Source organism: Gopherus evgoodei, chromosome 11 (assembly GCF_007399415.2).
Source record: "Gopherus evgoodei ecotype Sinaloan lineage chromosome 11, rGopEvg1_v1.p, whole genome shotgun sequence".
Taxonomy (NCBI): domain Eukaryota; kingdom Metazoa; phylum Chordata; order Testudines; family Testudinidae; genus Gopherus; species Gopherus evgoodei.
This window is the reverse complement of record NC_044332.1, coordinates 43,201,321-43,227,232: the sequence shown is the minus strand read 5'-3', so window position 1 is coordinate 43,227,232 and position 25,912 is coordinate 43,201,321. Positions and strand designations below refer to the sequence as shown.

Genomic DNA, 25,912 nt, shown 5'->3' with positions numbered 1-25,912 from the left:
TTTGCTCTCCTTTAGCCTTGCTTACTCTTTCATCACTTCACTAAGAGAGATACCTTCAGAATTAAGAGATTTAATGACTAAGCCAGCTGACTATGCAGGGAGCTAGTCTATGTAATTACATGCTCCCATCACTGTTGCCCTTGTGGGGCAACCCAATAAGGTGGTAATATGCTCTTTGGGCAAGTATTGGCTGTGCCTTTGTACAGTGCCTAGCACACCGGGGCTATGATCCTGATTGGGACCTCTGGGTGGTCACTGTAACACAAGTTCATAATAAATCATTTTCTTCATCTACCCATTTGGCCTTTGACACAGCACTCTGCTTTCCTCCTCACCTTTGCTCCTTCCTATTAAAACTGGCATCCTTGCCTTTAGATCTAGCCTCCTTGACCACCCCTCTAATCCCCCAACCTTCGTGTTCTCTCCCCATACTCACTATTTTCATTTTTGTGCTTACACTGTCAAGTATGTCAAGAAACACGCCCAGTTATGTGGCTTTCCTACACACTGCTCTTCTCGCTCCCTGCCTTCTTTCTCAACAGCTTACTTCTCCTGCACAAGGAGCTCAGAGTAGTAGAAGTATGAAGAAATTCCTGCCTGACCCAGTTGGCCATGACATGTTGCCCAAAACAGCCCTTATTCACTCTGCAAAAATAGGCTAATCCTATCCTAGGTAAAATGAGTTTAATGTTTTTTTTTAAGTTGGAGAGTACTGTATGTGAACCTCATTTCTATACCTACCACATCACTGCAAGGGTAGTGGTACTACAGTGATGCAACCAGCCATTGTGTTGACACCAACATCAGTATATTTGCTTGAAGTGGCTGTACCTTCAGCATGAATAATGCATCATAGTCTCACGTGCAACATAACCAAATTTGTGCCCCAGATAAGAATCTACTGAAGTGCCATGAGTCAATCTGGCATCATGCTGCCTCTCAGTTACAGAACACAATTTGATTTTATAACTTCCATGCAATATTGTATTATAGAACATAGTAAGAAGGGAATTATTCATGAAAGGTAAAGGAGATATAGAAATAGTAAGATTCAAAGTGAATCATTTTTGAAGGAGGCTGAGAAGAATAAGAAAGACAAGAATTCCAAATATAGGTGGCTGTGAGTGAAAGGTCAATCCTTACTGAAAAGAGAGAGATGAGAAGGGGCAGACAAGAGACAAAAGATCAGCAAAGTATGAAACAGTAGAGTAGGTGGATGCTCAATCCTGCCTCTCTGTGTAAGTCCACAGAGCTGTTAGGTATTCACTGGAAGAGACAAAGTTCTTATAGCATTTGTCTGACTGGGAAAACAAAAAAGAAAAAGAAAACCAACCAGTCTGCCTATGGGCTGGGAGAATCAGACTTTAAAGGCATAACTGTAAGGTCACCTGAGGGGGAGGGGGGGCATGGAAGAGAGAAGAGGGAAGAAATATCATAGTGGAGCTATCATTATACAATACTTCTTTTGACATACACCCAGTTCTATCAGTAAATATATCTCCAAGGCACAAGTAAACATTTTAGGGATCATAGTGCCAGCCACATTAAAAAACAATAGAACACTGGCATACTGTATGCAGTGTTTCACTAAGAGTAAGTTGCACCCATTCTGTCATTTTCTATCCCTCATTGTGCTGGAAATTTTGCTCGTCCTTCAAACGTTTCACATTTGTCTTGTTTTATAGAACACAAATGCAGGAGTCTGCTTAGTTTAAAAGTATATTCTTGTTCAAGGGGTACAGGAAGAGGTAGAGTTAGAGCTCTTTTAACACGTCATTAGTCCAGGAGATGAATTCAATATTTTAAGGAAGGAGAGGGCAGTAGTAGAAATGAGGCATATTCATTCTTCAGCCAAATGCCCAAGGTTGTGTTTTTCAGCCATCCATATAAAGTTTAGATAAACCATTCAATTTCCACTATTATATCATTCAAACAACGGTGGTATTGCTGTTGTATTTTATGTTACTCTAGGAACCCTTGGGGTGAAAAGCATCATGTACTTTAGAAATTACATATTTCACCACCTCTAAAATGCAGCCTCCTCTATGGTAGAAAGTAGTAACCTGCATTATGGGGAAGAAAAGCTTTTGGCCAAGGACCCTGGACAGATCTCTATTCTTACAAAGATCATTAGGAATGCATCTGCCTTGGAATGAAGAACTGACATAACCATGCCGGGTTTGAAGTGGCGTTTTCAAACCCAAAGTTTAGGACTACATCATCCCCTCCAGCAAAAGCCCATGCACAAAGCCAGCATCCTGTACCAATTAGTATCTACGCACCAGATAACTATAAAAGGAGAGTTTTAGTATTGCTGACTTTAAATACAATACATATACAGTTCTCTCTATTGTTTCTTTGCACTTTCATTCTGCTAATAGCAAACAGTGACCGTGGTAAGCATATTCTACTATGCAAATCCCAGGGCTGAAAAAATCATTTTTTTAAAAAAAGTTTATTTTTATAACAAATGCATTTAAAAAAAGGTAAATTTTGACAAATATGTTAAGGCCAAAATTTATTGTAATCTATTAATCACGTCAATTAAATTAAAAAACATTAAGAAGTAGATGCTTGTTGCCAGAGTCTTTTAAAGAAAATCAAGCTACTGAACTGGTGGAAATCACTGGCTAAGAACCTGGAACCAGTGTTTGTTCAAATGCTAAACTAGCTTTTGACAATAGTTGCCTCTTCCACCAATGCAGAGAGAATATTTTCTTCATTTCAGTTTTTTCACAAGGTTCAGTTACAAGTTCGTTTTTTAACTTTGAACCAACAGTTGAAAAAGGAAGAAGTTTGTTTTCCTCTTATAATCTCTGAACAAAAAATTGTTTCTAGTCAAAACATCGTTCAAGATTTTAGAATCTATCAGCTCAATTAATTTGTTACAGATAGAGTTGCCAATTTTCTAATTGCAGAAAACCAAAAACCCTTGCCCCACCCCTTCCCAAGGCCCCACCCCCCGCTCACTCCATCCCCTCCTCCCTCCACCACTGGCTCTTCGACACCTCACTCACTTGTTCAATTTCACCAAGCTGGGTCAGAGGTTGGGGTGTGGAATGGGGTGAGGGCTCCAGCTAGGGGTGTGGGCTCAGGATGTAGGAGAGGGCTCCAGGCTGAGGCTGAGGAATTCAAAGTGTGGGAGGGGACTCAGGGATGGGGCAAGGGTGCAGGCTCCAGGAGGCACTGACCTCAAGCAGTCCAGGCATTTCCTGGGGACAGAGAAAGTCTGCGCAGCTCCCAGGCAGCATGTTTCTCCGGCTCCTAGATGGAGGGGCAGCCAGGCAACTCCATACGCTGTCCCCATCACAGGCACCGTCCCCACAGCTCCCATTGGCTGCAATTCTCTGCCAATGGGAGCTGTGGAACCGGCGCTCAGGGCAGCATCTGCAGGTGGGCCAGCACATGGAGCCCCTCTGGTTGTCCCTCCACCTAGGAGCCAGAGGGACATGCCATCCACCTCCCGGAAGCAATACAGAGCCTGCCTGCTTCACTGCAGTCAATTGGACTTTTAGCAGCCTGGTCAGCTCTGTGACCCGAGCCACTAGGGTCCCCTTTCGACCGGGCATTCCAGCCAAAAACCAGACACCTGGCAACCTTAGTTGCAGATAATAATAATACTTTTTTTCTTATCTAAACAAGTTTTGCATTTAAAGTTATTAGTGAAAACACCTTTAAATATGGTGGATGCATAAAGTTAAAATGCTGGGTTTGCACATTTTTATTTTAAGTTTGCATCCAAGTAGAGCTTGCCTCAAATCACAAGAATTTTTTAACTAAACTTTTACACCAGTAATGTATACATTTTTATTATGTTAGAAAATGGTTAAGAATCTGAATTAGGGTAAGTTAATTGCTTAAATAAGTGTGTATTGATATAGTACTGTCCTGGTTAGCAAAAGAAGTACCACCAAATTGTGCAAAGGCTGTATTTAATTGTAAGCCAACATATTTTAACGGTTATATCTACCAATCAGAATAAAACTTTCTTTAGGAAAGCAATTAAGTACAATTGCAGAACAGTATTACAATACATTTAAAACAAGGTTTCCTGCTTGTTGATATAAATTATGAATCAAGTCAGTGACTTCAATTAATCCTCATGGAGTGTAATAGTCACCATTTACCTTTCCATCTTCCTCTGCTCAATTATAGAAGAGTGGAGGGAAAAAGCAAGGTGTCATTCCTCCTCTCCCAAATGGCATAAATGTCTGACTTTGCTGCCTTAGTACTCCCAGCAAGGACTAGCTTCTATTTATGCCACCTAGTTATAGCCTCTCCAAAAGTATGAGATGAGATAGCTTTCCTGCAAGGGATGGAGAGAAGTCCAGTCATCACACACATCTATGGTGGAAGGGAGGTTTTTCCCCTTGGTTTTATTTTTTCCCCCTCTTTCTAGTTTAAAGAAACACACACACACACACACACACACACGCGCGCGCGCCCCACTATGAGGCATCCCCTCGGCTTATATAGCAGGGATGAACCCTGAACTAGTATTGGTGATTTAGGGTCATGCTTTCTATTAGTACCCACCGGAAATAAAGATATGTCAGTGCAAAACTACTAAAGAATATATTCTACACACACAAGACTCACCTGAGGTTTACAGAAAACAATTATGCCTCTGAAAACGTCAATAAGTAAACCAACACCAATGCTCTCATATAATTTGTCCAATTTGAAATTCGGCTATGTAATTTATGTCATCCTATGTTTAGTGCAGAATATGTTCTAGTAGTACAGAAGACAAAAAAATAGTCCCTAACAAGATATCACATCAGTAACAACAGAAGACATAGCTAAGATTCCTACTGCACAGATAGAAGTTAAGTTATTGCATAGGACAAAACAACTTCCCAGCCTTTTCAATGGCCAATTTCAAGGATTGTGGAGGAACTTAAGGCATTCTCATTAAATAAAGACAATAGTACATTGACGGGCAATTCTTATATAATTGCAAAAAAGCAATGGAACTAAGATGTATTCCAATCACCACCTTAAAGGAGTTGCTTGTATCCTATACTCCACTTTTACCCATCTTTATATCGCAAGCTCTTGTTTCCAACACCTCTGTACAGTGCCTAGTACATTTTGGACACCTACATTAATGAAGTATTTCCCAATATTGATATTCCTATTACACTGTCATTATATGAACCAAGTCATTTTTCATCTAAGCACTGGAAAGACTTCATTCAGCCCCACATTACCGTTCTATCCCAGTAATATCGAGTTGCTTAAGACGACAATAAATGATACTTTCCTCATAGGAAAGGGGGGAGGGGTTCTTGTTTCAAGATTTAGCAACTAAATTTATTATGGTTTTAATTGTTTAGATAAACTACAGGCTTTAAATTTAATTTAGATGTTCTTTAGAAAACCTGAGTGAAGGCATACTGCCAGTTAGGACAAATTTCCACTTGTCTCTTTCAATCAGATCACATGCTGCATATCTGCATCCACTCCATTTAATAAAATTAGTCTCTCTTTCACTTGAAAAAAAATCAGGAACGTAGGCAAATACCAAGATGAAAAAGCAAGCGATTTGCATTCAGTTTTAACACTATAGATATTTTAAAAAAAAAAAAAAAAACTAAAGTAGAACTAAAATTTAATTCCCAATTCCCTGTCTACAATGACAAGCAGCAAATATCAGGACAGTAAATAAGCAAACCTGCTTAGTTGTCCCTATCTGATGTGTACCTGTCTGCAATGATCCTCAGTATTTTAGGAAATACAGACATATGATGCATTTTTGTAAATTCATCAACTGCAGATTTATACCAGGGGCAGGCAAACTTTTTGGCCAGAGGGCCACATTTGGGTATGGAAATTGTATGGCAGGCCGTGAATGCTCATGAAGTTGGGGGTTGGGCTCTGGCTGGGGGTGCAGGAGGGTGCTCCAGGCTGGGATTAAGGGGGTTCAGAGAGCAAAAGGGGGAAATCAGGGCTGGAGCAGGAGGTCGAGGCATGGGAGGGGGTCAGGGGTGCAGGCTCTGGGCAGCGCTTACTTCAGGCAGGTCCTAGAAGCAGCAGCATGTCCCATCTCTGGCTCCTAAGCAGAGGTGCAGCCAGGCAGCTCTGCGCACTGCTCGGTCCGCAGGTACTACCCCTGCAGCTTCTACTGCTCATCGTTCCCGGCCAATGGGAGCTGCAGGGGCTGCACTTGGAGTGGGGACAGCATGTGGAGTCCCCTGACTACCCCTACATGTAGCAGCCAGAAGAGGCACACGCTGCTGCTTCCGGGAGCCACGCAGAACAGGGTAAGTCCCTGACCCCACTCCCCTGCGGGAGCTCAAGGGCTGGATTAAAACCTTTGGAGGGTTGGATGCGGCCCTTGAGCTGTAATTTGCCCACTCCTGATTTATCCATGTAAATCTGTTTGTATGATGTGTATAACCTTCAGGGAATGCTTCTTCTGCAAGTGTTTCCTCTGCAGATGGCAAAGGTTCCATTAATGGACTTAGCATCTTAATAGATGTGTCAGATGTATGTGGAAGGAAGGAATGGAGAGCCATTATTCCCATTAGGGGGCAGCCGGACAAGAGTATATATAAGAATCAGAGGCTAGAATGATGGGCTTTTTAGAAAGGCATTTAAAGGATGGAAGGGTTAAAATGTCTAGTCCTTTTGACAACGAAGGGTCAAGTGATACTATAAGTAATGACCTGGCAATCAGATCCTCCAGGCTGGTCCCTTGCACCCCTAGTGGAGCCCACTTAAGTCAGCGGGGCTCCTTATATGCACAGAAAACCACTTATACTGGCCAGAATGCTGCATACTTAATTAAGTCTTGCTGTACAATGAAAAGTTCTACTGACATAGCTGAGTTAGTCAAGAGTTTGGGGAGGAGGGGAGCTAAATCCTGTCCAATGTGTCTATGCCGATATAAGCCACAGGGTAGATATAGCTAGGCTGACAAAAGAGGGCTTCCATAGACATAGCTAACTTTGTTTGGGGCAATGGTGTTCTCACACTGAGGGCTGGTCTACACTACGGGGGAAAATCGATCTTAGATACGCAACTTCAGCTACGTGAATAACGTAGCTGAAGTGGAAGTATCTAAGATCGAATTACTCACCGTCCTCACGGCGCGGGAATCGATGTCCGCGGCTCCCCCTGTCGATTCCGCAACTCCGTTCGGGTCGGTGGAGTTACGGAATCGATATAAGCACGTTCAGGGATCGATATATCATGTCTAGATGAGACACGATATATCGATCCCCGAGCAATCGATTGCTACCCGCCGATACGGCGGGGACGAAGACATACCCTGACAGATAAACTCCTTCTGTTGGCGTAGGCTGCATCTACACTATGGGACCATACCAATTTTGCTACCACCTCTCGGAGAGATGTGTTCACTACAGTGATGGGAGAATCCCTCCCACCGCACTGCTGTCCCACTGTAGTGTTTTACGTACAGACTTAGGCTAAGTATTTGCTATATTCTGAAAATGCTTTTGAATATACATCTAAGCCGCTTTAGACAACTTTACACCAACTTTACAGCTGCTTCAGTAGCTCCAATTAGTGTGCAGTAACACTAATGTTTCTTGTAAGAGCTGTTGTTTTGCTGCTACTTCATCACACTGGACCTTTTTTTAGTAAGAAATAGATGGAAGATATAGTGTCTCTCATTGGAATGAATCTAAAGCTCCATTCATTTCAGAAGTTACATGCATGTCCAGTGTCCTAACTGGAGATGTGAAAAACTTGCAATGAAGTGTAGAGCTACTTGAAGATTTCAGTCTTAACTCCTCAGTGTGTTTTGTCTATTTGCTCATTGCATCTCATGGTCCACTTTTTTCCCCCCCTCACAATGCACATCCATTTTCCAGAAGATAGGAGCCTCAAAATTTTTTATTTTTGCCTACTTCTGCCCCATAATATGGGGTCAAATTTCACAGGAAAATGAAGGTACCTAAAAATATTAAGAACTTCTGCGTAGGATTTCACAGAAGACTTCTCAGTACACTCACATATACAACACAAGTCAGAGAATTTACAGCCAAAATGACAGCTCACCTTATTTCCCTACAGTTTTATTTTTTGTAATTCAATGTAAATGATTACAAACTAATTTCTTTCCTTGAAGGCCTAGCAGATGGTGGAAAGCACCAGAAACATGATACATCTTCATTTTTATTAAGGCTTTTGATGCAGTCCCACCAGACATGCTCATAAGCAAACAGGGAAACATAGTCTTGAATTAAAATTATAAGATGGGTGAACAACTGGTTGGGGAAAAAAAAAAACCCATACACAAAGAGTAATCATCAATGGTTTGCTGTCAAACTGAAAGGTGTATCTTGGCTGGAGGGGAAGGGCTCAGTCCTAGGTCTGGTACTATTTAATATTTTCATTAATTACTTGGACAACGGAGTGGAGAATGTTTATAAATCTGGTGGATGACACCAAGCAGGGTGGTGTTTGTTACATGTATTTTGGAGACCAGTATCAGAATTCACAACAACCTTGACAAGTTAGAAAGTTTGTTTGAAATCACCAAAAGTGACAAAACAAAGACAACAGATACTACCTTCAGGAAGACGAAAAAAATCAAACAGCTACAAAATGGGGGAATAACCAGGTAGGTGGTAAAACAACTAAAAAGATTCTGGTGTTAGAGCAGATCACAAAAGTGAATAGGACTATGTGATGCAGTTGCAAAAGAAAGACAAATACTGTGACATATTAGCAGCAGTATTGTATATAAACCATGGGAGTTAATGGTCTTACTCTACTAAGCACTGTTGAGGCTTCAGCTGGAATGTGTGTCCAGTGCTGGATGCCCCACTTGAAGAAAGATGTGGACAAATTGGACAGGGTCTAGAGGAGAACAACAACAAAAGATTAAAAAAAAAAAAAAAAAGGTTTTACAAACCTGTTCTACAAGGAAAGGCTGGGGGTGAAGGAGGGAGGGAAGAGGCACGTTTTCTTGAGAAAAAGAGGATTCAGGGAGAGCCTGACAGTCTTCAAATCTGTTAAGGATTGTTATAAAGAGGATGGAGATCAGTTGTTTTCCATGTCCGCTGAAGGTAGGACAAGTAGTCATTGGTACAGTACCCAACATAAATCTCCCTTACTACAGATTAGGAAGAACTTCCTAAATTATAAGGAAGAGATTACCAAGTGGAATAAGAACGTAACACGGACCATACTGGGTTGGACCAAAGATCCATCTAGCCCAGTAGCCAATGCCAGGTGCCTCAGAGGGAAAGAACAGAACAGATAATCATCAAGTGATCCAACCCCTGTTGCCCATTCCCAGCTGTTGGCAAACAGAGGCTGGGGACACCATCCCTGCCCATCCTGGCTAATCGCCATTGATGGACCCATCATCTATGAACTTACCTAGTTCTTTTTTGAACCTTCTTATAGGCTTGGCCTTCACAACATCCTTTGGCAAGGAGTTCCACAGACTGACTGTGCATTGTGTGCAAAAAAAAAAAAAGTTCCCTTTTGTTTGTTTTAAACCTGCTGCTTATTAATTTCATTTCATTTGGTGGTCCCTAGTTCTTGTGTTATGAGAAGAAGTAAATAACACTTCCTTATTTACTTTCTTCACACCAGTCATGATTGTATAGACCTCTATCATTGCCCCCCTTAGTCATCTCTTTTCCAAGCTGAGAAGTCCCAGTTTTATTCATCTCTCCTCATATGGCTGCCGTTCCATACCCCTAATCATTTTTGTCACCCTTTTCTGAACGTATTCCAATATATCATTTTTGAGATGGGGTGACCATATCTGTATGCAGTATTAGAGATGTGGGCATACCATGGATTTATATAGAGGCAATATGATATTTTCTGTCTTATTATCTATCGCTTACTTACAGTTGGGATTATGTTTTCCAATGTGCATTGCTTTACATTTATCAACAATGGATTTCATCTGCCATTTTATTGCTCAGTCACCCAGTTTTGTGAAAATCCCTGTCATTGGAGGTTTTTAAGAACAGGTTACACAGACGTCTGTCAGCGATCCTTGGTCCTGCCTCAGTGAAGGGGCTGGACTAGATGACCTTGCAGCCCCATATTTCTAGGGTTAGATTATAATTCACTGGAAGACTCCTTTAACATGTATTTTTATAATATGCACAGGCTTTTTTTACATGTTTTTATTAATGGCCTTTATAAATCTAAAGTTAATTCTCTCACTTCTTAGTACATTTGAAATTTGTTTCTTACAGGTATTCATTTCAAATTTATTTCATTCACTGTACTTGTTTTCATCTGCTGCATTGATGATACATCTCTTAACATGTACTCACTTAAAACAGGCTTCACCATTTTAATCTAGTATTCCAAGAGAAAACTTCGGGATCCTCATGATTTTTGTAGGCGATCTTTGTTTTGTTTTTAAAGTTGAAGCATAGTAACATGATCTGAAATGCCCAGTTAATTACATGCCAATCTGTTATAATTAGGATGCTCCAGGGAAACTATTTAAAAAAGAATATTCAAAGACAAGTGAAATTCAAGATGCTTTCTAATCATAATATTGCCCAATGTTCTAAAATCTATTCATTTTTATTAGCATTTTTTTTAATATACAGGAACAAATTGAATAGTAGCAGGGGGCAAAAAGCCAAAGATCCTATCTTGGTTCAAATTAGGAAAATAGCCTTTATCCAAACCCACTAACAGCAGCTAACTGAAATACCAGATTTTGTGTCATTCTAAAAGCCCCAGTACCTGGAATAGAGATAAGGTGAGAATCTCATTTTTAATTTAAAAAAAGTTCCTAATCTTCACCATTGCAGAGGCAAACCAGAAAACATGAACCCTATTGGTTCAAGACACTATTAGGCAAATGAAGAAAACCCCAAAGTTTATTTGTGACATCTCATGATTTTGGGTGCCTGACCAATAATTTCTGAACTCGCAAGTCCGGCATTCTCGCATTGCATTCAAAGACTAGGAAACTTAAAAACTTAAGGTGGCTCAAAAAGGGATTGAGCTCTTATTTGGCAAGTTTAATTCCACAATAAGATAATTGCTTCCAGTGTAGTTCTTTCCCCATCCACAACCATCCTCAAGTGAAATATTTTCTCCTTCTCTACTTTTCTTCGCTCGTAATCTACAAAAATTCCTCCTCTATCGAATTAGGACATCTTGGAAGCATGCCAGAGGAAGCATTCTGTCTTTTTGCCACTGACCTCGAGCATAGAATAATATAAATGCTCCACACACAGAGAGGATACATCAAAGAAACTAGATGTTTTAGCATTATTCAAATGCAGCTAAATCAAACTTCTACAAAAGCACCTGGCTCCAAGTCAAAGAATGACGGTACATCATGATTAGTTTTAGAGTTGCTCAATCCAAGCAAATGGTAAACAGTGTTCAAGCCTCCCTTAAAAATGCTGATGCAAAATTCATTGTTTCCAAGGTCTAAAGAGTTACTCCATATAAAACAGCCCATAGAAGAGTTTTATGGGGAAAATCTTAACATGTTATCTTTGAAACCAAACTGCCAACAATGTAATAAATAATTTTGACCGAAAATTCATGGGCAAGAGAGAGGTTGCAAAAAGACTAGGTTAAAGAGAAAACAGAACCATAGACAAGCAAATCTGAAAGCACTAAAAGACAAAGCTGACAAATCAAAACAAAAAAAGAGCAGCTTATTTGAATAGAACTCCCAAAATTCTGGGAAGATGGAAAATATTGACATAGTTCACACCCTATCAATTGCCTCCAAATCAGTTCCCACTACTGACAAGGGAGACAAGATTAAGTTGCAGAATTAATGACACATGGCCTTTGAAAGGACAAGGCTCCAATCAGATCTTTGCAGCACTTGTGCTTACAGCTGGCCTTGAATTTAAAAGCTTCAGTGAAACTGCAGAAATACTTTAATGGCTTAAGTAACACTATGATCAGTGCATATGCAATTGCTTACATTTTGCAAAATCGGGGTCTAAGGCACAAAGGGAAAAGAAGGGGGGGGGAGCAGCAAACTGCTGATTTGAGAAAGTATTGTTAGTGCAACAGAGATTTTAAAAAAAGATAAAATAGTCAACTTTTCTAAATCCTCAGGGGCAGGGGAGATTAGAAAGCAAAAATATTCTGGTTAAGTCAACTACACAAATCCACAAAAATATATGCTGGTTTGTTTTTTTTTTTAACAAGTCTCAAAACTTATAGCAACTTGGAAACCTTCTGGTTTCCAGTATTCCATAACAGGAAAGCCAGTTTTCAGACCCAAATCCCTGCTGGGCAGTATCATTCAAATGGCACCCTCAAAGACCACAGACCCTTTACTGAAGGAGACGCTTAAGAGGAATTATATTATTTTCGTACATGGCTAAACAATTAGTTACTTAAAATGTAACTAGCCTCTGGAGTTTTCCTTTGGAAAAATATACATTTTAAGAGTGTCTTTAGAAAAAGAACAACGTTGAATTCCAAAATGCTTTATTCTCTCTCATTAGGATGCAGAATGAGGAAGCCATCATTCAGTACAAGTGATTGACATCTAAGGCCCTTATCTTGCCTAGCTAGAGGAGCATAAGTCCACAATATCAAATGCCTATGCAGGATCAAGTCCCAAGCCCTACTTCCACCTGCACCACTTCTCAGGCTGTTCCATTATAGATAGTTTAAAAAGTTGTACAGAAAGACACTGCCTAGAAACAAGCTTTTGAAAAGAATTACAGCTTACCTTTAAAGCAGCATCATAAATAGAGAAAAATTGTGATGTTGATTTAATTACTAGGCATGTTCTCCCTGCTTCTCCTTCAGTTTGGAAATAAACATTTTAAAACAATTATAGCTGCACAGAAACATCAATGTAGCATTGTCAGAGTCTTCTGACTGTCACTGCTGAGTGCATCAAACTAACAGCAGTTCATTTTAAAAAAAAAAAAAGCAGCGAAGGATAAGTCTACACTACAATTAAATACCCCCGGCTGGCCTGTGTCAGCAGACTCAGGCTCAGAGCTCAGGCCATAAATGGAGTGGGGGAGAGTCCCAGAACCTGGGCTTCAGCCTGAGCCCAGACTCCCACACTGCCATTTTACAGCCCCTCATCCTGAGATGCAGTGAACTTGAGTTAGCTGACACAGGCCAGCCGCAGGCCTTCAACTGAAGTGTGTGACATTGCTGCTGTCCCGACACCAATGTCTCCAGTTAATGAAACTATAGAGCATCTTCAGCCAGCTCCCACCACTCCAGTTATTTAAACTATAAAAAGTTAGAATCTGTCATGACAGGACATTAGCAACAAATTACCCCTTACAATGATTCCCAGAAGACTAACAACAAAGGAGAAAACAATGAAATTTTTAGGCACTGTTCTTACAATTAAAAGTAAAAGGTTACAAGCCTCTTTCACTTTCCTCTTTGCTAAATTGCCCTTAAGTGGCCTTAAAATAGTAGTAAGGCAATTTCTGTATATCCTCAGAAAGATGAAGCATGTTAGACAGCAATATGCAAGAGTGAGTATGTAATTTAAGTCTTTTTTTAGGGTGCAGATGGAAATACATTAGGAGAAAGCATCTTTATTAGTTGCACTATGACTATGGGGCCGAGGCCTAGACCCCACTGTGCTATAATTAAGCTACAGTAACTCCTCACTTAAAGTCATCCCGGTTAACACTGTTTTGTTATTAAGTTGTGATCTATTAGAGAACACACTCATTTAAAGTCATGCAATGTTCTGTTATAAGGTTGTTTGGCTTGCCCCATTCCATCTGCTTGGTGCTCCTGCCAGGGAACGGGGTCAGGGTGTGGGGGCTTGCTTCACTCTGCCTGCCCTTCGTTCCAGCCAGAGAGCAGGGTCAGAGACTGGGAGTTTGCCCTGTTCTGCTCACCTGGCGTTCCAGCTGGGGAGCAGGGTCGGGGTACAGGGGATTACCCCACTCCAGCCAGGGAATGGAAAAGCTCCCAACCCCACTCCCCGGCAGGCGCACCAGACAGGCAGAGTGGGATAAGCCCTCGAACTCTGACCCCACTATGCCCCGCCCCAACCAAGCTTCGCAATCATCATTGGTGAATACAATATTAGTTTGTTTAAAATTATTTTAAAAAAACATACTGTAAATGTATACAACGTCTTTTCTCTGGTGAAAAAAAGGTCCCTGGAACCTTCCCTCCCCCCCACATCCAATTCCTATGGGAAAATTGGAATCGCTTAACATCGTTTCGCTTAAAGTAGCATTTTTCAGGAACATAACAAGAATGTTAAGTGAGGAGTTAACTGTATGTTATTGCTCAGAACTAGTTATGGCAGCAAGACCATGTGCTTTGCCTACTTTTTCCTTACAAAATAGGAAGCAATACCCACAAATGAAAATATCAGAGCACATTATGCAATATACAAGCCCTATACTTTTCTGGCCTATTAAATGACAGAACCATATTATTATCCTCATCATACTTGCAGCTATACTAAAAATGTATTGGTCCACGTAAAATGCATCAACCCCAGCTTTGAACCAAACATATTATCTCTAAAGTTAAGATCAATGAACAAAGCTTCACACAACTGAGCATGTGACCAGACCCATTTAAAAAACCCACATCATTCACAGTAGCCATGATCAGACAAGACTGCCTACTACTTCTTCTCCTTTCAATTTTCTATTTCTACATTACCTGTCTCCTTCTAGATGTACTGTGTAGTGCTTAACTGGTGGTAGACCTGTGTCCATAGTAAACCAGCTTTTCATGACACCCAGCTCCCAGCAGAATTTTACTTCTGATCAGAAAGCCCATGCATCAGTGATCCACATGCATCAGTGATCCATTTATTAAAGAATACATTAGTCTAACAAAGTGATTACTCATATTGTTAATCATAAAAGAATTAATCAACGTTGATTTATTATATTGGGCTTCTTAAAGCCTACTGACTAGTTAAGTTAGGTCAAACATCTAGGGACCAAAGGTTGGAAACATTAACCCCACTGATTCCATAAAAATTAATAATTCATTACTGACTACTGCTGACGATTAAATCTTTTCACTGAGGCATGTTTGAGAACATCCCTGAAAGGTATGACACTGCCAGCATTTCTTGAATATATTTCTCTAAAAAGGAAAACAGACCAAAAAAGGGGGATCCTAAAAATCCTCCAGGCTTCAAGGTACTTATCAATATCCCAACACTCCTGTCAGAGTCCCTGTTCACAATGTAATCCAGAAGTCTTGGAGCTACTAAGATCCCAGAGGAAGTTGGTTTTTGACTACTTTCTTCTTCAAGAGGAGGACGAGGGATGAGTGCAGAGAACTACCTAAAATTCACCAAATTCCACAGCTCTCTGGCTTATCTGAGATCAGACCCAAGAAAAAGCATCCCTTTTCTACCACCAGGCATCTTCCCCATCTTTTTCCTCAGTGGCTCTACTCCTCTCCGTCCCCATGAGTTTGACCTGTTTCTCTACTGACTTCTCCCCTTCATTAACAATTACCTCTCAGGTGCAGATTTCTCAGCAAGTCCTCCTTACATCTCACTTCCTGACACCTGCTTCTCTCTCAGCAGAGAACTCCCAGCTCTGCCACCTCCTTACCTCCCCTTCCCTCCCCCCAACCCCCAATTGCCTGTAGTGCTTCAGAGAAAGAGAGCAGCCGGTAGGGAGTAATCCCAGGACAGGCTGGGGGTGGAATAGGGGGAAAAGAGGATATACGAACACTTTTGGTTGATCAGTGTATAAAAGACTATGAAATATAAGATACAAGTAAGCCTTAGTTGACTGAACACAGAATAGGATGTCTGCTCACTTCGGTCCCTGGGCTGTTAGCACCAACATAGAATACACACCCTTGTAAGTCAGCAACCGGTTACACAGAACTCCACAGTACTAGGAAACACAACCTCATGGTTACAGTAGTGTACTTGCCTAGATCCTCCCAATAAGATTTTCAGATATCCATTGCTCTACAGCTCCACAAGTGCTAAGCAAAGAAGCTGCTTTAAGGCTTTTTCACATCACCCCTACACTATTTTGCCACCTCACCTCAATCACCATAGGAGATTCATACTTACAAACCATGACTATGGCAGCTTATTTTATCTTGCATTAAAATAGTCTTGATACACTAAGGAATAATATTTTCCAGAAGATAAATCATATACTAGCTGCACAGGGGTCAGCAACCTTTCAGAAGTGGTGTGCCGAGTCTTCATTTATTCACTTTAATTTAAGGTTTCGCGTGCCAGTAATACATTTTAATGTTTTTAGAAGGTCTCTTTCTGTAAATCTATAATATATAACTAAACTATTGTTGTATGTAAAATAAAGAAGGTTTTCAAAATGTTTAAGAAGCTTCATTTAAAATTAAAGTAAAACGCAGAGCCCCCCGGACCGGTGGCCAGGACCCAGGCAGTGTGAGTACCATTGAAAATCAGTTCACGTGCAGCCTTTGGCACGCATGCCATAGGTTGCCCCCCCCCGCACTAGCACTCCAAAACCTCAAAAAACACCCAAACAAATACATCTAATGGAGTTGTCAATTCTTCAGTTTGCTAGCCAGTGCTATAAGCCAGACCTAAAAAACAAATATAGAAAACCCACAAAAACAAAGAACATGTACTGCTTGCTAGGAGTAAATGCCAGCAACCTCCACAGAATGTATGCTTTCAATTAAAGTAGACAAGTTTCCAGCTCCTCTGATAGTGAAGATTTGCTTCCAAGAGTTAAACCAAAAGGGTAAACCAATGCCATGGTTATCTTCCTATCTCTGCAGGCAGATTGCACCCATGCCTCCATTGCTGCTCATAGGTTTCCTAATGCCTTCAGCAAGCTTTGGTAGTCAACAAGGGTAACTCCTGTAAAATGGTGAGGCTTAAACACATTAAAAAGCATAAGAACTGAGAATTTATTTAAAAATCATGACTTTAAAAATTAAAATTAAAAAAAAGGAAGAAGAAACTTTAAGCCACGGCCATTCAGTTCTGAAGGCTAAGACATCCACCCCTTTGCATCCCAAGTCATGCTGAAGAGGGTCACAGCCAAAGTCAGCACATTAAACCATGAAGTAGGGTCTCAGTCAGTGCTGCACATGGAGCTGTTACACTGCAATGCCTGCTTTGGCCTCTGCAATAACCACCTGCTTCTTCCCTTGTGTAATTAGCTACTTTCACTAAGTGAGTGAATGGATGGTTCTAATTTCAAAGAGTTTCTGGTTCCACATGGCAAGGAGACTTTGGATCAATGCAATTTGTCTGCTGGCCTACCAGGTCCTTGGGCAAGTGGCTCTCCAGTAGTGAAAAACTAAACAAAACAAAAACAAAAAAAGAAAGAGACCCATAGAAGAGTTCTAAAGGAATTTCTTCTACGGTCTTCACAATAGGTCCTCATCAAGCATTGTTACATAGCATATTCACAGAAGTTAGAGCATTTTTATATTTATCTTTCTGGAAGGTTGCAGTGTAACCCTACTTTATTTCTTGGAATTCATAATACAAGAACCCAAAAACAGATACACAAAGCAGGCTGCTCCCTAGAACAGAGAGGCTGAACTCACCACACTTAACTCTAGGCTGGCTGCACACTCATTCTACTAGGCCCAGTTTGCATACTTCCCTAGAGGCCCATAGCCTGAAAGCAGGACCAGGGTAAAACTGTAGAAATATAAATTTTACAATTACAATTTCAATACATTTTCAATACAGCTTTTTCTAACACTCAAACGAGTACCTACTCTTGACTCCCAGACTTTTACTCCCAACACTGCTCCGCACAACAGCTCCTCTCAAAGCAAATACCACCCCGCCCCCCCACACACATCCAGAGCTAAGCCTGTTCAGGTCTCCGAGCTGTTGCACCTCAGAGTCCAAGAAACCCTTGGGAATGAGTGATAAAGTGGCATGGAAGCTAGCTGAGTAGCTGCACAGTAGTTTGGAGAGAGGGGAAAACTGGGGCATGTAATTCTCTGCAAGTTATCATTACACAGCTCCAGGTGAACACACAGCATGTCGAACATTTTATACACCTTTGACTTCCAGTTTAAGAGTTAGATTAGTTTGAAGTTACCAGGCTTTATTCACCTTGGTTTTGCTACTATCAATATGTAGGGAATCCAGTTTTTAGTTTGTTCCTTCTCTTCTTGAGCATTAATTTTTGGCTACTTTCATAGCCTTCAGATTTCTGGTGCAAAGGTGGTCAAGCTTTACAAGTTCGTTTGAATTGGAGGGAATATCACCCTAGGATATTCTAGCAAACAGGAAAAAAAAACACTTACACAAGTTTGCTAAGTAATGGTGAAATTAATAACCACATCACTTACAAAACCCAGAACTTAGATGTAAGACAGCAACAACAAACAAGACCTCGTCTGCAATTGACTATTTTATCAATATATCTATTTTGGTTAATGAATTGTACCCCTAACCAAAATAGTTATACCAGTAAGACTTTCCATTATAGACCAGAACCCTACATGCCCATGTAACCACCACCAAATTATAAAGAAACACAAGTTTCATCACAAGAGAGCCAGCTTGACTATGACTCATTAATCAGGGATGGCTCTAGGCACCAGCAAAGCAAACAGGTGCCTGGGGCAGCCCATTTGCAGGGGTGGCAGTCCACAGAGATCCAGCCTGGGAGCTGGGCACCAACAGGGGGCCCTGGGAGCTGTAGTTCCTTGGTTAGCTCCCTGCCTATAGGGCCAGCCCTGGAGCAGGGAAAGACCTACATTTCCCAGCATCAGGGCCGGCTCTAGGTTTCTTGCCAACCCAAGCAAAAAAAATTTTGGCTGCCCCAACCCAGCCCTGGGCTCCCCACCATGCCCCCCTGCCGCCCCAGCCCTGGGTTCTCCCCCCCAGACCCACACCCCCCTGCCATCCCAGTCCTGGGCTCTCCCCCCATACACACCGCATGCTGCCCCAGCTCTGCACCCTCTTCCCACCCCCCACCAATGCCTGCCCCCCCACCCCACTGCACCATCCTTCCATCTCAGGCCTGGGTCACTGGTAACTTGCTCCCAGGGCAGGTCATTCAGCAGGAATTTTGGATGTGCACAGAACACAGACAGGATTGGTTCCATATGGTTAAGAACTGCAGTAGAGTGGAACAATTTTCAGCTTGTGTGACTGGAGGATATCTGGATGCATATTATAAGATTGTCCTACATAAATGAGTAGAAGTTGAGGTTTCTTTATTATTCTTTTGTTCCACTCTTTATTTCTATGGGGAATTTGCAAATACAATATCACTGTCTTCCTTTTCAACAAATAAAACTAAAAAGGCAATGGCTGTTGAAAACAGCAATTCCAGTCCTAAAAACCACTGGGAAGCATTTCTTGCTCAATTTTATCTTACTTTTTCTGCAGCAAATTACAGTGGATCAGTATATTTGATTTGAGAGAAATGAAGTAACAGCTGCCCAAATTGAGTTGAGCACTCCTAAATTTTGAGGTGTTCAAATCAGGAAATCTCGCACCTGCCTTCCATTCTGAATATTAGCTAAATCTGGAAAGGAAAAGTCAATTTCTGCTTCCATGGCTCAGAAGTGGAAATCCTCCTATGTGCCTGTGTCATAACATTTCTTCCCAGATCTGGACCTTAGTGTACAAAATATGGGTGTTAGCATGAAAGCCTCCAAGCTTAGTTACCAGCTTGGACCTGATAACGCTGCCACCAGCCAGAAATTTATACAGTGTCTAGCTCACTGTGGTCTCCCCAAAACCTTCCCTGGGGGACCCTCAGACTTAGATGCCTTGAGTCTTACAACAAAGGGAAATAACCCCCTCCTCTTGCTTCCTTGTTACTTCCTCCCAGGCTCCCCTCCCTGGACAACCCTAGGAGATTCCCTGCTTCCAGTCCTGGAAACACAAGTACCGAGAGAACGAATCTCTCTCCCCCGCTCACCCAGAGGGTATGCAAAGTCAGGCTTAGTAAATCTAACACAAAGAGATTTTCCCCCTGACTTCTTCCTCCCACCAATTCCCTGGTGTCCCCACTAAAGAAAAACTCCAACAGGTCTTAAAAAGAAAGAAAAGGACATAAAAATGGTCTCTCTGTATTAAGGTGACAAATACAGGGTCAATTGCTTAAGAAAAAAAAGTGAATAAACAGCCTTACCCAAAAAGAATACAATTCAAAACACTCCAGCAACTGCACTCATGTAAATGCAAAAAAACAATATAAACCTATTGTCTTACTATCTTTGTACTTACAACTTGGAAACAGAAGATTAGAAAGCCTGGAGGTAGGAAAATCACTCTCAGAGCTGAGAGGGTACAGACCCAAGACCAAGAACAAAGAACTCACACCCAAAACTTCCCTCCACCCAGATTTGAAAAAGTCTTGTTTCCTGATTGGTCCTCTGGTCAGGTGTTTCAGGTTACTGGGGTTACCCCTTTACAGGTAAAAGAACATTAACCCTTAGCTATCTGTTTATGACAACCTGGTACTGTAATTAAAGCTGCCAAAGTCCCCTAGCATAGCCTCCCCTCCCTTACTTTCCATTTTAAATTCTAGTGGGATCCACACACCTCCCTTGCTAGGCTTCAGCTAGAGAGGGGCACTGTCCATTTAGTCCACCCAATCCTTCTTTGAGGGCTGTGAGGTGAGGTCACACCAGTATCCCTAATCCAGTCTGGGGATGTCTTTTGAAGCCTTCTACTCCTTGAACACACTTGTTCCCCATTCACAGTGCCACCCCGCTCTAGCAGTGAGCTCTCCATTCACAGCAAGCTGCAGCATGAGGTTACAGCTACCATACTCCCTCCCGCTCCCTTTCCTGTTGATAGTGGCCAAGGGAATGCTGGGCAGGGGTGACTCTAGGCACCAGCAAAGAAAGCAGGTGCTTGGAGCAGTCCATTTGCAGGGGCGGCAGCCCACAGGGATCCAGCCAGGGAGCTGAGAACCAACAGGGGGCCCTGGGAGCTGTAGTTCCTTGGTTAGCTCCCTGCCTATAGAGCCAGCCCTGGAGCAGGGAAAGAACTACATTTCCCAGCCCTGGGAGCAAGTTACCTGTGAACCAGGGCTGGGGTGGAAGGAGAGTGCAGGTTGGGGGGGAGGGGGAGGAAAGAGCCCAGGGCTGGGATGGCAGGGGAGTGCAGGGGGGGGGGGAGGAAGGGAGTTAAGAGCCCAGGGCTGGGAGGGGGGCAGCCAAAATTTTTTTTGCTTGTGGCAGCAAAAAACCTAGAGCCAGCGCTGTCATTAATTTTAGTCTTTTTCCCTCCTCTGTATTATGTATTTTCTATTTTAAGAAATAAGAAGTTAGAGCTTCCCATTTAACAGTTTTTTCAAAAAATCTGTCGATTTGATAAAGTATTTGTAACTGTTTCCTGAGAAACATGTAGCTTAAAAGAAAAGACGACAAGAAAGTTATTTATGTGGACTTCAGTTTAGGTTGATCAGTGGTATTTATATATAGTTTTCATGTTTAAAAGGTGTAGTGCTGTTTGAGATGTAGTGGTGAAAATACACCACTTGATTTGGATCAGAGTTAAGGTTTTAGTTAGATAGATACACATTTCTTCATACTTAACGTTAACATTTCTGGGGACAGAAAAATTCTAAACATGACCATCACTATTCTCAAATAGTGGTTCTCAAATAATGCAGTTTCTGAAACATTTTACAATTCATGTATGTGAACAGCCTCTTGCAAGAGCTAGTATCAAGATCGACCTGGGCTACTGTCGTGTAACATTTTGTTGAGCAGATTGGAAGTGGCTAGTGTTTCTCTGCATTGCCACTTCAAAAAGAAGCCCTTTGAATATTGTCAACTCAATGAGTACTCGCTCAGGTTTTACCAGAATACCTTAGAAAACTTGGTTGTCAGTGATTATGCCCTCTTAGTTGTAGGAAGGATGATGAAAAAAAAAGAAAAAGGCACTGCAATTACGTCCACAACTATTAAAAAAAATCTTTCCTCTCTCCATTATAAGACAGCAAACACTTGCAGATGCGCCACTGGAACCTCAGTCCTTCACTTCCCTGTAACACATGCCTGTAACACTGAGTGAAATGAAGATCTCCATTAGCTCAAACCTACAGAAGTGCTCATTCTTTCTCAGCTAAAACAGGACACTAGATAGACACTGAGTAAATGGCCCTGCTTCTAGTGAAGTCACTGGCACAAGGGAGTGGGGGAGGAAGGGAGAGCACCAAACAAAAACCCTACCATCAGGAGCAGAGTTGTCCACAAAACCATCCACAACAAAAATGGATAGGTATTGCTGAATTCTGTTTTATGCAGAAGTTAGAGTCCATGAGTTAGAGGAAATTAGCTACATTTGGTGTTACACGTCACAAGTTTTTTTGAGCTGGAGGGTGACAGGGCAATGTTAGACCAGAGTCAAATTATCAAATGAGACCTTTTTAAATGATCTGCAACATAAAATATGCTTCAATTCTCTTCAAACTCTGTAGACACAATCCTTTCCTTTCAAAGTAACTCAAGCTTGGCCAAAACCTTCCATCTAAGGCACTCAGAATAGCCAGAAAGGAGGACAGAACTAGCCCTTTGCTTACAAATAGGGAAACTGAGGCACGGAGTCTTAAGCAATTTGCTCAAAAGCATTCAGAAAGTCTTCTCATGCTCCTCATAACATTGCTTTATCTTTGGTAGCATCTCATCCATTTGATATAGGACTCAATACAACTAAGCAGGTACAGAATTATATAAAAATGTCATAGAAACAAAAGCAAAGAAATTCAGTTAGCAAATCCTTAAGAGCAAACTCCCTTATATGTTAAAAAGGAAGAAGAAGTTTTAGGAAGTGACAGAAAAATCAGATGTGTCATCTTATTTCAGTCATCTTATTCAGAGACAATCCACAATGAAAGAGCCCAATTTGACAAGAATATTAAATCTTATTTACTTCTATTAAAGATAATTTGCTTATAATCAGTAGCCTTTCGTAAATTTCAAACTATACCAAGACTTGCAAGAACAGCCAACAACAAAATCTTCAAATATGACCAAATCCACCACACAGTTTAATTGAATAGGTTCATGGTACAGATAAAAGCTATTTCCTTCTGTTTCAAGAATCTACATACCAGGTTTCAATCCACAATTATTTTTTAATAAAAGTTATTAACTTATGATAGTAGGAATTTGCAATGAAAGTGCTGACATAACCTTAAAAGAAAAAGTTAATTTTGTTTAGCAAAATGGGCAGGGTTTTTTTTGTTTGTTGTTAAGGTTCATAGAGGAAACAGTGCTTCTCATATCTTAATTACCAATTTTTCTTCTACTGAGCATTTGGGCCTTCAGCTAGCCACAGCTACATGACTGGTGAAAAAAACTTTATTTATGACACAGGCTATATGGAAGCTCAAAGGCAGTTTTTAAATTGCCATTAAGGTAGGAAGTGGTTTAACAGTAAGCAGAGATTTGATTAAAAACAGTGGCACCATTTCCAGTTGCTTACTCTACAAGAGCAGGATGGAAACCGATTACCCTCTCACCATATTAAATCAAAAATGACCAGTTCCAAAAAGTAGGTTACTGTACTTTTCAGCAATATGGCTCTCACTAACAAACCCTGAAATCTCTCTTAAGACATTAGATTTAGTCTACAGATAGAAGGTGACTTTAGTTACACTGAGAAATATTCCATACTATGTAAGCCTATGAAAGTCTGTGCTAAAGAAGACTGGTATGTCTTTCTTCTTAAAAATCCCACTCAGATGCCTCAATATATTATACTTTTCCTGGTTTAGCTGGCAAAGGACTATTAGAACAAAACATATCCCTTCAGGCTCCTATCCCGTAGACAGCGTTGTGTGTACTTAAAACTAGTCACCTGTGGAAAGTTTATTTTAATAAGTGGCAGTATTCATGTTCATGAAGTGATTAAACTTTAAGAACTTCAGCGATTAAATGCTGCTTACTGAACAGCAGAGGCAGTCGGACACTGGAACTTTATTAATTTTCCCCTGGATACTGGGATGAAGGTATACAAAAGCAACCGTACATACACTAAGTTCATTTGAAGATGTTATGGATATAATTTTAGAATTGCAGGATCAATGCAATATTACATATTTACTCATTTGCACAGAATTTACATGTAAAATAAACATTTTAAAAACAATATAAACAATTATATCTACTTTAGTCATTTAGGGAAAATGTCATAGCAGTCCTTTGCCACTTCAGACAAAAAAAACCCCAATATATTGCTGTATTTGAGAGGCTATAAATAACAGGCTATTTTGCAGATAGGAAATATTTCTTGTGGCATTTAGAAAAAGTCACTGTGCCTAAACTAAATGTAATGATAATTTAACGGAAGTTGAGGATATTCAGCATATCCACGAAAGCACTCTGCACCTTACTGGATCAGGTTCCAGTAGAACCCTACCTTCCTCACTAAGAAGTAGTGATTCTTATGCTACAAGAAACTGACCTGTCACTTTACTGTGGTAATTGAATACTATCTACACAAGGAATGCATTTCCCCAAAAAGAGTGTCCCATCTTTGCAATTATGGGCACTTGAAACATTTGTATCAATAAATAGATCAAAAATTTTAACTAGGTATAGTTTAACACTCTAGACTCTTTCTAAACGGCTTTTTTGAAAAGTAAACACTCTTCCCCCCCTCCACCCCCTTCAAGCCCTAAGGACTTGTATACATTGGCAACCTACAGTGCTGCAACTTTCTCGCTCAGGGGTGTGAAAAAACACCCCTCTAAGCGCAGCAAGTTTCAGCGCTGTAAAGCACCAATGTAGACAGTGCACCAGCACTGGTAGCTATGCCGCTCGTGAAGGTGTTTTTTTTCTCCCAGCGCTCTGCTGCAAACACACAAGCCACATTTAAGCTGTGCCACGGCAGCGCTTTAGCATTGCCAGTGTAGACTAGCCCTAATCTTCAGCCATTCTACAACTGCATCAATGGAGGACAACCAGTTCTTAAATAAAAAACATACTACAGACTCCCATTGCAACAGCAGATAAGGATTAGATTAACACCTTTCTCAGGCCTTTTCTACAGCAGAAAGGATCTCTGAGTATAGTTTACCAGTAGACCCAGCTACTGGGGATGTATCTTATATCAGCAAAACAACTCTTTTTCTGGTATAGCTTATTTCAAGTTCTGTTGGTATACTGGCAAGAGCCTGGCATCCATATTAGGGCTTTCAGCGGCCTAGCTATGTCAGTTAGAAGTGTGATTCCCCTCCAATACACTCCACACTTAAAAGTTTTGCTGGCATAGCTATGTAAATAGACCAGGCCTCAGCTGTCTTCATTTTAGTGCAGTTCAAGTGGAGGAATGGGGAATAAAAGGGGAAAGAATTGAGTAAAACAGAAGCCTGGTAAAACTTGAGTAAACGGGCAAGTTATTTCTCCTTGACAACACTTAGTTTCAGACTGTGGAAACTAAATAGCCTCAGAAACAAAGCTGAACGTATATGATTTACAATCCTGATTAAAAATGTCATCTGTCACAGTAATCACCAATTAGTGAGCATTGTTAAAAGCACCACTAATTACAAGAGCAACGCAAAGCAAATCTACAGGAATTTTTGAGGTAACTGAATTCTAGCCTAAACCTCAAGGAGTAACAATTGCAATTTTGGACTCTGCCTTTAGTTTCTGCAGGTTTATATACATAAGAATGAGTATTCTTGTGTTTTTTATAAAATATCTATATAGAGATATAGATATGGATAAAAATAAAACCACAAGAATGAGTATTCTTGAACTGATTAACTAGCAATAAATAGCATCCAGATCAGAAAGGCGTAGAGCCTTCCATTATACATATTGTTACCATCAGTCATCTTTTCACCTTGCAAGATTCATGATGATCTGAGTCACACAGATGGGAGGAAAACTAAGTCAGCCACATTTTGATGGCAATTAAACTGTTACATGCACAAGCACAAGGCACACTGCCTGTACGTTTGGAGGAGGGGTGTTAAACCTTAAACTGAAGAGGAAGGTTTGCACCAATGAAATTAAGCCATAATCACAACAGCGGTAA

General features: G+C 40.9%; 1 protein-coding gene across 2 annotated transcripts in view; it reads right to left on the bottom strand.

Moving 5' to 3' along the window:
- Positions 1-25,912, bottom strand: part of STK39 (serine/threonine kinase 39) — a 185,665-nt gene that overhangs the window by 158,890 nt on the left and 863 nt on the right. The gene's annotated exons all lie outside the window — the stretch shown is intronic.